At 35.3% G+C, this 12,419-nt stretch overlaps 1 pseudogene; it reads right to left on the minus strand.

Annotated features, from left to right (window-relative positions):
- Positions 1 to 10,609: 10,609 nt before the first annotated feature.
- Positions 10,610 to 12,198, minus strand: LOC129034535 (arf-GAP with GTPase, ANK repeat and PH domain-containing protein 1-like; annotated as a pseudogene).
- Between the last annotated feature and the right edge of the window lie 221 nt (positions 12,199 to 12,419).

Here is a 12,419-nt window from a genome sequence, read left to right on the forward strand (position 1 = left end):
TTCCATTGTCCAGTAGAAATTTGGTAAAGGCATGTCAGGAGCTAATAAAGCCTGAATCTGATCTGAATCTGAATTCTGAATCTGAAAGTGTGGAATAACATGAAAACAAACAAAAAAAAAACAAACAAGTAATAGAAGACTTATGAAAGGATAATTTTTTTCTAGCAGTCTATCCCAGTTGAGTGTACATTGGAAAATTAACATCACAGCTTCAATGACCCATGAAGAAGCACTGAAGGGTTAAACTTCCTCTTTCACTGCCCCCTCTCTAGAGCTTTCCCTTTTTATGCTATGTTTGAATGTGTTAGTATTCTATGTTTCATTGAAATAAGGTGTTACGTTATCATATAAATGAGACCAAAGTATATATTGACTTCAATATATAAAAACCTTAGTTCAAAAACAACTCAAAATACCCTCTGGCCCACAGGTATTTTGCTCTTCAGTATGACATTTAAAAGAAAGATAAGAAAATGGAGTGTCAGTTTTTTTCTAAGTCACTACTCAGTTGACATTTCTAAATAGCACAGGATTATAACAACATTAGATAGAACTTGACTAATCATCTTACATTTGACCTCAATTTGTGAGCACATTTGTAATCACATGTCATCAAATCCTATTACTCTATCAGAGTTTTAAAATACCATTCAATAATAAGATCCCCATAAGAAACTAAGCATTCTCTATGCCTACATATGCTAGGTAAAATAATATACACATATAAATTATTTTGTTTGTCATTTCAAAAGTCAAACTATTATACAATAAGTGGCTAAAATGTATAGAAATATGACCCATGATATGTTTGTTTAGGATACTGAAATTTCCTTGATTCTTAATTTATGTGTGCATTTGCCAAAAAGTTAAGAAATCTATACAAATTTCCAATTTATCATTGGTATTTTACCCTTGTAATTTAATGGATGTGTTTCCCATATAATTAGAAGGAAGACTAAAGGCTTGCAGGAATTACACAGAGCCAGGGCTATAACCGAATTAAATAAATTTGTGCCACGTTTAAGTTTTTAATGTTTTACTTTCTAACTTGCTACTTCTCGACAATGTATGGGTAAATGGGTTTAATATGTAATTTTTCTTTGAGAATGCTAATGAGGCTTAAGAATCAAACTCTGGGCACCTCTAGATTTATAAAAATATATCAATAATTGTCCAATAATGAGAAAAGACCAAACTGAAGTATACATGAATGGTAGCATACTTTGCAAATTGTATAGAACCTATACACTGACATAATGCTTACCACATGCTAAACACTATGTACATGCTTTACATACTTTGCTAGTGTCGTTCTCATTTCAGCTCTATAAAGTAAGTTGTATTATAATCTCTATTTTTCATATGAGAACACTGAGCAACAAAGAGAGTATATAACTTGACTAAGGTCACATATTATGTGACAATCTGGATTCATACCAATGCAGTCTGGCAGCAAAACACAGTCTCTTAAATGGTTTTCTTGCTATTTGCCTAACTTTGTACAAAAACAAAATAATATGATTACAAGTGCAAAGCTATTTTAAGAAGTTGAATGTTTAGAAACAGAAGGAAAGATAATGCATGTGCATTTGCACAATTACCTCAGCTTTGAAGTAAAATGATAAAGGACTGATGAACCCATGTAGTCAATTTCTTATGACTGAAGCCTATTCACGTGCACGGTGTCTATGTTGTGGGCTGCAGTTTCAGACTAACCTGGAATGTATAGTGAACTGGTAAATCAGGCTTACTACATGTCATTTATTGAGGTACTGAAGTATTTTTTTGTGAAGAAAGAGGCAGCCTGCTTCAGTGATGCAGTAAGGGCACACAATACCTGGGTTTGAAGTCTAAGTCTTTATTTTATTAGCTGTGTGACCTTGAGCAAGTTGCTTAACCTCTGTGTGCCACAGCTTCCTCATTTGTGACATGAAGCTAATAACAGTACCTGATTCTGTTATCGTAGTGAGAATTAAATGAGTTCATGTTAAGAGAGTATTTACAACAGCACTTGGCACAAATTAAGTGCTATACAATTGTTTTTCAGTTAAGATGAATTCAAGGATATCAAACTTGACTGCATAAGAGAGTATCATGTTTGGAGAGAAGAAATAATTTTATTGCAAGACACAAAGTGGTGTCTGTCACTTAAATCCTTCACCAATCTACCTCCTGAACTCATGTGGAAAAAAAGGAATCAGTAAGTTAAATCTACAGTAGTGCTTTTTAACCAAAAATTTACTAAACTTGGGGTGAGGGGTAAAAATAAGCTTTATGAAACATAGTATAAAAAATAAATAAGCATTAGCTTTTGCCCTCAATGAACCAAATGTAACTTCAGCACATTGAAGAATGGAGTACCATGAAAAGGCATAAGTGGGGCTAGTTGAAATGTTGTGGCACTATGAGGAAGCCGGCATTGCAGCAGGAGCAGCAGTGCCCAGGAGTCGATAGTGCAAAGCAGGAAACAACTGTGTGTTTTCCCTGTAACAGTAAGGGTGGTCAGTGGGTTAGGGAAAATAGTCACACTATAAGATAAGTACCACTTGGAAGGGATTCTACTTCTCATGTATCTTATCAGAAATCTAGTGGAGAAACTCTAACATACTTTGGTATTAGTCTATCATTTATACTTAGGAAGATAAGTAAACATGGATTTAAAATTTCTTCTTTATGCAGCTTTCAGTTCCACAAGTATACAGTTATATAATATTTTCATTTAAGATCATTGTCACCATACTTATTTCCATCAGATGTGTATAAATGGCAGTCTTAAGTTTAACTTTTCTAACCCATTTTTTTCTAACTTAATTCAGTCTTGTCACCCAAGTACTGAATACTAATATATTAAACGTCTAATTTTGTAGTTTAGTTATCTGAGTTTGTAAAATCTGTTTCAATGTATATCCTAAGATTTAAGTAGAAAAACATTTGAAGAAGGCAATGTGGAGGAAAACAAGGAAATTTTTAAAGAATATGAACTAGTCCCTTTAAGTTCAAAGAGAACATAAAACAGGGAGGTATAAAAGAGGGTAAAATAAATGAATGTGAGTTGTGTTGTAAAGATATTAGGCGGTGAAAACAAATGCTTTACAGAAATGCTCCAGTCCACAAAATAATCATTAAGTGTTATTTGAAAAATATAACTTTCAATCCTTGGATATTTTGAGTTGAAGCTACCTCATTGTGAACTATGAAATATTCTCCATGTGTATAGTTGCTTAACATTTTTCTCATATGTTAAGTGTTATGGTTTGATGACACTCATAATCTCAACTGAAATGATAATGGATCTTTTCTGGGTTTGACACGGACTCTTGTTTTACTATTTTGGGGTATTTTTAATGATCTGTGGGGCTGGTGCATTAGTCTTCATTGTTCATTTTAAATATATTTCATCTGAAATTTTTTTCTGTTAAAGAATTTGAAAGTAGAGAAAATAACAAAAACAAAACAGAAACATTACCTATAATCCCATCATTCAGGGGCAAAAATATTTCCTATTTTAATATATTTTCCTCCAGCCTATCACTTTTAAAATGATAAATAATGGTGTAGCTCTCTTATTTTAAAACAAATAAAATACGATGAAGACAACTGGAAGTCAGGTGCCATAACTGGAGGCCAAAGACCAGCAGTGAGAGCCCTCTATTTAAATCCGGGATCATAAGTGTAACAGATAAATACATTAAGGTAATGGAAAACATTCAGCAACCACAAGGCTGGCAGGTTGAGAGGGCTGGGGGCTGCTGATTCAAGAGCTCTTCCTCCTGCTAGTTTATCCTCCACACTTCAGAGATCTTTATGGAAATGACCAATAAGCCAGACTAGTGCAAATAAGTCCACTGAGGTAGTTCTTAATACCCATTCTTATCAAATTGAATCACGATGGAACTAATCTTCTACAAATTATTTCAGAGAGATGACATTTTATGTGCACATTAAACCTACCTGGAAAGGGGCCATCAATCTGGAGAGGGGCACAGCTGATTTCTGTCAGGCTTCAACTTGGTATTTATTAAGCTAAGTCTGTATATCCTTTAGCACTGAGGAAACATGACCATCTTTAACTTACCCAAGGTAGAGGCAGCAGGAGAAAACAAAGCAGCTAGGAAAGAAAAGAAAATACAATTGTGTTTTACAAAGAGCTAGATCAAATAAGTGTATTTAATAACTGTCAGCATTTTGACTTCAGATTAATGTACAGATTACACTGATTCAACATGGTTTAAAAGATACAACTGTCAATACTGACTCATTTGCTTTGTAACTATTTACTTCAAGTAATTACAATTTCCAAAAGCCAGTGGAAGAAATATTTATTGCGTGACCACAATAAGACATGACAGTACTTAAATGGAAGTTTCTAGGTATATATGAACATGTAATGTACAATACATTTATCTTTTTGTAGAGATGTAAATAACACATTTTAGAGGCAGAGTTTAGAGGATTGAATACTGGGTAGCAAGACCAGAAGTGGAGATAATGATACCAGATCATTATTACATACAACCAGACAGTCTGTCTCTTATATAATTTATTTACCTATGATGTTGTAGGATAAAGAACATTATCCTGTACATATCCTAATTTTTTCACTTTTGAATCCTTAAAACAGTTCTGAGAAATAAGTTGGTTATTCTACTAAACCTAAATTACTCAAGAAGATATTGAGACTCACAAAAGATGCATACTCTGGGGAAGTTTAGCTTGGACTCAATGTGTTGTAACTTTGGGGCTGCCGGGCACGATGGCTCACACATGTAACCCCAGCAGTTTGGGAGGCCGAGGCGAGCAGATCACCTGAGGTCAGGAGTTCAAGACCAGCCTGGCCAACATGGTGAAATACCATCTCTACTAAAAATACAAAAAATTAGCAGGGTGTGGTGGCAGGTACCTGTAATCCCAGCTACTCGGGATGCTGAGGCAGGAGAATCGCTTCAACCTGGGAGGCGGAGGTTGCAGTGAGCCGAGATCACGCCATTGCACTCCAGCCTGGGCAACAAGAGCGAAACTCTGTCTCAAAACAACAACAACAACAACAACAAAAATCTTTGGGGTCAAGGTTCTAATCATCATGGTATGCTGTTCCTCACAATATAAACTTATGTGCCTCAAATACTTGAGAATTGTCAATTTTAAATAGTTAACCTATTAGGTAAAAGAATCAATTTCTGGTTGATGAGATGGAACATTTTCCCACTTTACATTATACTTCATATTATATAGTAAATTCATTAAGTCTCTGAACACAAAATTTATGTTAATATACTCAAACTAATAATTTTGTGCAAAGAGTTTCAACCCCATTTTTCTAATATTTCAGAATCACTAAGCTAACTATGATTTCTGTACCATTAAATTCTAAAGATACTATTCATGCCTCATTATATTCCAACTCCAAGCAACACTTGCTACATTTACCAATTTATCTCTTTTTGTAACACTTTCTTCCCTTGAGTTACTCCTACTTCTCAGATCACATATGTCAGTCACTTTTGCCAGTTCCTCTCTTTCTACCAAATGTTTGTGTTCCTCAAGTGAATCTGAAACCTTTTATTTCCCTATGCTTACACTAGGAAGTCTCATCTTTACTCACAGCTTTAATTATTATCTATATGCAGATGACTTCCAGATCGTGTCAATCAAGACCTAGCCTCCGGACAACATACCTACATATTTGCCTAACTCTCTGGGAGTACCTCTTGGATGTCTGCAACACACCTCAAATTCAGCTCTTTCAAGATTAAATTTGTCTTTTTCTCTTATATTAATGATTCTAACAAAGTAATTTCTAAGCAAATGTGTAGTTCAGCATTAGTTCCATAGGAAACTGAAAAATAATGGCTTAGATAAGGCCATCTGGAAAGAGTACAAGTAAAAATTTTGACTTACAGAAAATACCTTAGTGTGACATCTCATCTGGAGAATTTTTATGCCAAACTCGTTAATTAATGCAACACTGCCAAGGTGTTTTGGAGCTTTGGTAGTTTAACACTTCACAAATTCCAGTCCAATTTCTTTATATGAATTTAAAAAAAAAATGAATCATTGAAATAAATACACTTGACAATGACTTACTTATTAGAATATGTAGCAGACCCAGCACTTCGGGGGCCGAGGTGGGCAGATCACCTAAGGTCAGGAGTTTGAGACCAGCCTGGCCAACGTGGTGAAATCTCGTCTGAACTAAAAATACAAAAATCAGCCAGGCATGGTGGCGGGCACCTGTAGTCCAAGCTACTTGGGAAGCTGAGGCAGGAGAATCACTTGAACCCGGGAGGTGGAGGTTGCAGTGAGTTGAGATCTTACCATTGCACTCCAGCCTGGGTGACAAGAGCGAAACTCCGTCTCAAAAGCAGAGAAAAAAATGTTGCAGAGACAATCAACATTAAAAATTGAAAAAATACTCTTTGGTGTTAATTAATTACTATACACAAATTAAAAAAATAGGGTATAATGATTGACTACAACACAAGTAATGAGCACACTAAGTCTGAATTTCATTCTTAGATCCCGTTAATCTGATTTCATTAAAGTCAGTTTTAATGTAAGCCCTATGCTTCTTAAAAGGAATTTGGTTGAAACATTATGTTTTGATGTTAGTAAAGGAAAAATATTTTTTCTAGTTATAAATTATTTAACATATTACTATATAATTAAATGTTAATACATTGCATTTTCTATAAATTACAATATTCATTCTTACCAAATAAAAATAATATAAACTGATAATTGGCATTATTTTCATATACTCTTGAGAATATGAGCTAATAGGGAAGATGTGCCAATGCTGTGTCTATATGATGGAACTATTTAGAGCAGGAAAAAAATATGTGATCAATCAATTTTATTCTTTAAAGATTGTCCCTATTACAGCTTTTAATTGTAATACTGATATGTCAATTTCTGCTTCCAGACTGTAAGTAAGATGGACCAGTTAGCAACTTTGTGATCATAAATGTATAGCTAATTTAAAAACAAATGTGAAATATTGAAAATTAGAATTTATTTTGAGTCTTATTTTTTGATATTTGTTTCTATCTTATATTTGGTCCTTATTTGAAATGGAAATTTTGTTGATTTTATTTTATTTTTTGCACATATGTGTGTTCATCAGGGATATTGGCCTGTAATCTTTTTCTCTTGTAGTGTCTTTGTCTGGCTTTAGTGTCATTGTAATAAATAAATTTGGAAGTGTTCCTTTCAATTCAATTTTTTGGAAGTGTTTAAGAAATATTGCTTTTTTTTCCTTCTTCTTTAAATGTTCAGTAGAATTCAGTGACCCTGTTAGGTCTTGGGCTTTGTTTGATGGGAAACTTTTTTATTACTGATTCAATCTCCTTATTCATTGTTCTGTTGAGAATTTAAATTTCTTCATGATTCAGTCTTAGTAGATTTTGTGTATTAGATTGTATGTGTCTGCGGCTTTATTCATTTCTTCCAGGTTATCCAATTTATGGGCATATAATTGTTCATAGTAGTCTTTTATGATCATTTGTATTTCTGTGGTATCGAAGCAATGTCTCCTCTTTTATTTTGAATTGTATTTATCCACACCTTCTCTCATTTTTTCTTAGTCTAGCTAAAGTTTTGTCAATTTTTTTCATTTCCAGAAAACTGAATATTAGTTTTGTTGATATTTTCTGTCATTTTTCTAGTCTCTGTTTCATTTATTTCTGCTCTGATCTTTATTTTCTTCCTTAGCTTTTGACTTAGTTTCTTTTCCTAGTTTCTTGAGGTAATATTAGGTTATTCTGAATTGTCCTTATTTTTTGATGTAGGTGTCTATTGCTATAAAGCACCTCTTAGGACTGCTTTTTCTATATCTCGTGAGTTTTCATGTGTTTTTTCTTTTTTTCTCTTTTTGTTTTTTTTCAACTTTTTTTTAAAATTTTGCTTTTAATTTTTTGACTCTGGTTGCTCAGGAACATGGCGTCTAATTTCCACATATTCATGAATATTACAAAAATATTTCTATTATTTATTTGTAGTTAAATACGATTGTGGTTAAGAAGGATACTTGATATAATTTCAGTCTTTTCAAATTTGTTAAGACTTTAGTGGCATGACATCTGATCTATCCTGGAAAATGTTCCTTGTGCACTTGAGAAGAATGTGTACTCTACAGTTGTTGCATGGAATGTTCTTTATATGTCTGTCAGGTCCATTTGATCTAAAATGTAGTTCAAATCCAATATTTCTTTACTGATTTTCTGTATGGATGATCTGGCCATTGTTAACAATCTTGTTTTGAAGTCTCCTAGTATTACTCTATTGCCCCAATTTGTTAATATTTGCTTTATACAGTTAAGTGCTTTGGTGTTGAGTACATACATATTTATAATTTTATACATTCTGGATGAATTGATTCCTTTGCCAATATGTAATAACCTTTTCTATTTTTAAAATTTATTACTTAAAGTCTATTTTGTCTGATATAAACATAACTACCCCTGCATCTTTTGGTTTCTAGTTGTATGGAATATTCTTTACAACTTTTCATATTCAATTTGTGTTTGTCCTTAAAGGTGATATGAGTCTTTTGTAGCCAGCATATAGATTGACCTCTTTTTTCTAATGTACATTCTTTTACTCCATGTCTTTTTATTGGAGAATTTAATCCATTTACATTCGAGGTAATCAGTGATAGGTAAGGACTTACTACTGTCATTTTGTTCATTCTTTTTCAGTTGTTTTATAGATTCTTTATTCCTTTCTTCCTCTTGTCCTATCATCCTATCTTCCTTTGTATTTAGGTGATTTTCTATAGTGGTATGCTTTGATTTCTTACTTGTTATATTTTATATAACTACTATATGTTTTTGCCTTTTGTTACTATAAGAATTACATAAAATATCTTACAGTTACAACAGGTTAGTTAAGCTGATAATAAATTAACTGACTTTGATTACATTTAAAAAACTGTACATTTTTACTCCATCACTCCACATTTTATGATTTATGTCACAAATTACATTTTAAATTTTACATTTCTTAATGTAGCATTGCAGTCATTTTTTAATTGTTTTACCTCTTAACCTTCATGCTTCAGACAGAAATGGTTTATGCACCATCATGAGAGTTGGATTATTTTGAATTTGTGTACTCATTTTTATTAGTAAGAGTTTGCTTTTATATGTTTTCATTTTACTAATTACCACGCTTTTCTTTCAGCTGAAATAGCTAAATAACTCCCTTTAGTTTTTCTTTTCTTTCTTTCTTTTTCTTTCTTCCTTCCCTCTCTTCCTTCCTTCCCTTCCTTCCTTCCTTCCTTCCTTTCCTTCCTTCTTTCCCTCTCTTCCTTCCTTCCCTTCCTTCCTTCCTTCCTTTCCTTCCTTCCTTCCCTTCCTTCCTTCCTTTTTTTTTTTTTTTTGGCGGGCTCTTGCTCTGTAACCCAGGTTGGAGTGCAATGGCACAATCTTGGCTCACTGCAAACTCTGCCTCCTAGGTTCAAGCCATTATCATGCCTCAGCCTCCTGAGTAGCTGGAATTACAGGCGTGTGCCACTACACCTGGCTAATTTTTGCATTTTTAATAGAGACAGGGTTTTGCTAATTTGGCCAGGCTAGTCTTGAACTCCTGACCTCAAGTTATCTGCCTGCCTTGACCTCCCAAAGTGCTGAGATTACAGGCATGAGCCATCATGCCAGACTCTTTAGTGTTTCTTAAAAGACATGTCTGTTGGTGATATTTTCCCTCAGATTTTGTTTGTCTGGGGACATCTTTATCCCTTCTTATTTCTGAAGAATAGTTTTCCTGGATGAAATACTCTTGATTGACAGTTTAAGTGCAGCACCTTGAATATATCATTCCACTTTCTCTTAGCATGCAAAATTTCTTCTGAGAAATCTGCTGTTAGCATTATTATAACTCTTTTATAAGTGATTTGCATCTTTTCTCTTGCTGCTTTTGGGATCCTCTCTTTGTCTTTGGTTTTTGACAATATGCCTTAGTGTAGTCTTTGAATTGAATCTGTTTGGAAACTTTTGTCTTGCTGTAACTGGATTTTTATACCCTTCCCCAGATTTGGAAAGTTTTCTGCTATGATTTTTTAAAGTAAGCTTTATGCACTTTTGTTCTTTTCTTCTTTTTGAATTCCTGTAAGTTGAATATTTGTTCTTTCGATGCTGTCCCACAAATTCCATGAGCTTTCTTTATGCCTTTTTATTTTTCTTCCTCTGACTGTATGTATTTCAATAAACTATGATTTAGTTCAGAGATTCTTTCTTTTGCTTTTTAATGTCTTAAGTTTCTACCATTGCTTGTACCCAAAATATGCAAAGCTCCTGTAGATGAATTTTTTCTTTAAAGAAAGGTTCCTGAAAGAAAAAGTGTAAACTCTCATTGATTTCCTTCCTTTGTGGAGTGAATTGCCTGTTATAGAAATTAAGGGGTATTTTGTGAGTTGCTCAGCTTTCTTGAGGAGCACTCCATATCCACAGTTCTCCCTCCCATAAATTCTTTGTTGCAAGGTGTCAAAGGTCTATCAGAGATGCACTGAAGTCAGGATGAACAGTGGCAGTCTGGGAGCAATCAGCCAATCTGGAGTTCACTCCCACCGCCAGTTGATTAAGGCCTGGAAAGCTGGGATGATTGTGGGCTTTCAGCACAATGCAGGCTGGTCTGACCACTCCTCGGCCCTGGCCAGGGGGAGGATAATGGACACAGGCTACAGCAGGCTGGAGATAAGTACTGGCTCTCAGTGCAAAGACAAAGAAGGGCAAGTCCTGTTTAACTGGGATGGCTCAGCTGCTCCCCATGCTGTCCACGTGACTTTCCAAGCCTTTCTTCTCTTTGTCTGGGTCACTCCATTTTCAAGAGGTAAAAAGGTTGGACTTGGACTGCTTATGATTGGGCATAGGCTTGTTGGCAGTAGAAGGAACGTCAATTCAAAGTTCCTTCTGGCTGGTGCTGGGATTTGATGGGACAGAGGAGAAATAGCTCCTTGTGGCAACAATTTTTGGTCAATGTCCTCGAAGACCTTCACTTTTAGCCTGTGTGTAGCACACATCTTGTAGTATATGCACCGCTTTAGGTCATTAGAGGGCTTCTTCACCCTGGTGTCATCAATGACCTTTGGGTTAGTGGAACTTATGGCATCCTGAGTTCCCATCAGAACTAGAAGAATCTCCCTTGTGTTCTGACAGTTGGCCATTCAACTGTAGTAGTGGTAAACAGTCTGCAAGCTTACCTCGTTCTCCAAGCTGTGTAAAAACATAACAGCATACACCTGCATGGCAAACTATGCCTTCTAGGGGCCCCTCTTCATCTCTAATGAGCAGCAGATAGCCCTATAAGTCAACAACAACCTCTTTCTTAAAATTGCCACCTTCAGGAGACTCCACCTGGACATATCAGGTACTAGTGTGATAGAAAGTACCAGTTTGTATTCTTTAACAAACTGGAGACAGGTTTCTGCCTTTAACACTCTATTTGACATTTTCACTTCATTCTATTTATTTTTATTTCCAGAATTTCTGTTCGTTCCAGAAATTCTGGAAATATATATATATTCTCTCTGTTAATTTCTAATTTTAGACCTTTTTTGTTTTTGTAATTTTGTTGAATCATCTATTTGCATTTTTAAAAAAGTTTAGCTTTTAAAAACAATTATTGAAACATTCTTCAGGCAGTTTATATAGTGCCATTTCTTTGGAGTCAGATACTGGGAATTATTGTGTTATTTTGGTGGTGTTATGTTTCTTTGTTTGTGTGTTTTTTCATGGATTTTTATTGCCTTACTTTGATGTCTAGCATTTTACAGGCTAGTTTTTCCAAGGAAAAACCTTCCCCTTTGGGGTGGATGGATGCAAGGGCACTTGCTAGATGTGTTGCAGGGCTTCTGGCACCTGTGTGGACACAGGTGTAGTCTTTGTGTAGCTCTGTGAGTGGAGGTTGGTATTGATGAAGATTGCAGGGATCTTCAGGCACAAATGCTGTGGATGTCTTCAGTGGCAGCAAGGGTTGTTGGCATCTTTAGTGGCAGTGGCTTCTAACATCCTCCCAATCAATTATTCTCCCACTGGAAAGTTGTGGCTGATGTGGCCCCTCTTGGCATTGGGTCTCACTTACGGGTTCACTTCTGGTGGCAGTAGCACCTGGTGTCTTTGATGAGTGGTGTCCATTGAGTAGCCACACAGCTGAGGCCTGAAGTACAGGCATGCATGGAAGACTATAACTCTGGAGATCCATGTCCGTATTAGCACTGACATCTAAGACACAGGCATCCCTCCTACTGCATTGGTAACAGTATGCAAAACATGGATATTTGTGAAGTAATGAGGGAGCCAAGAACAGGAACTCAGGTATGAGCAGTATTAGAAAGGGTCTGGTGTCCAGGCAGGGACTAGTTTTGATGGCAGCTGAGCCGGTGCCTGGAGTTTGGCACATGCAACAAGAACTTGCCTCTGGAA

This window comes from Pongo pygmaeus, chromosome 3, assembly GCF_028885625.2.
Source record: "Pongo pygmaeus isolate AG05252 chromosome 3, NHGRI_mPonPyg2-v2.0_pri, whole genome shotgun sequence".
Taxonomy (NCBI): Eukaryota; Metazoa; Chordata; class Mammalia; order Primates; family Hominidae; genus Pongo; species Pongo pygmaeus.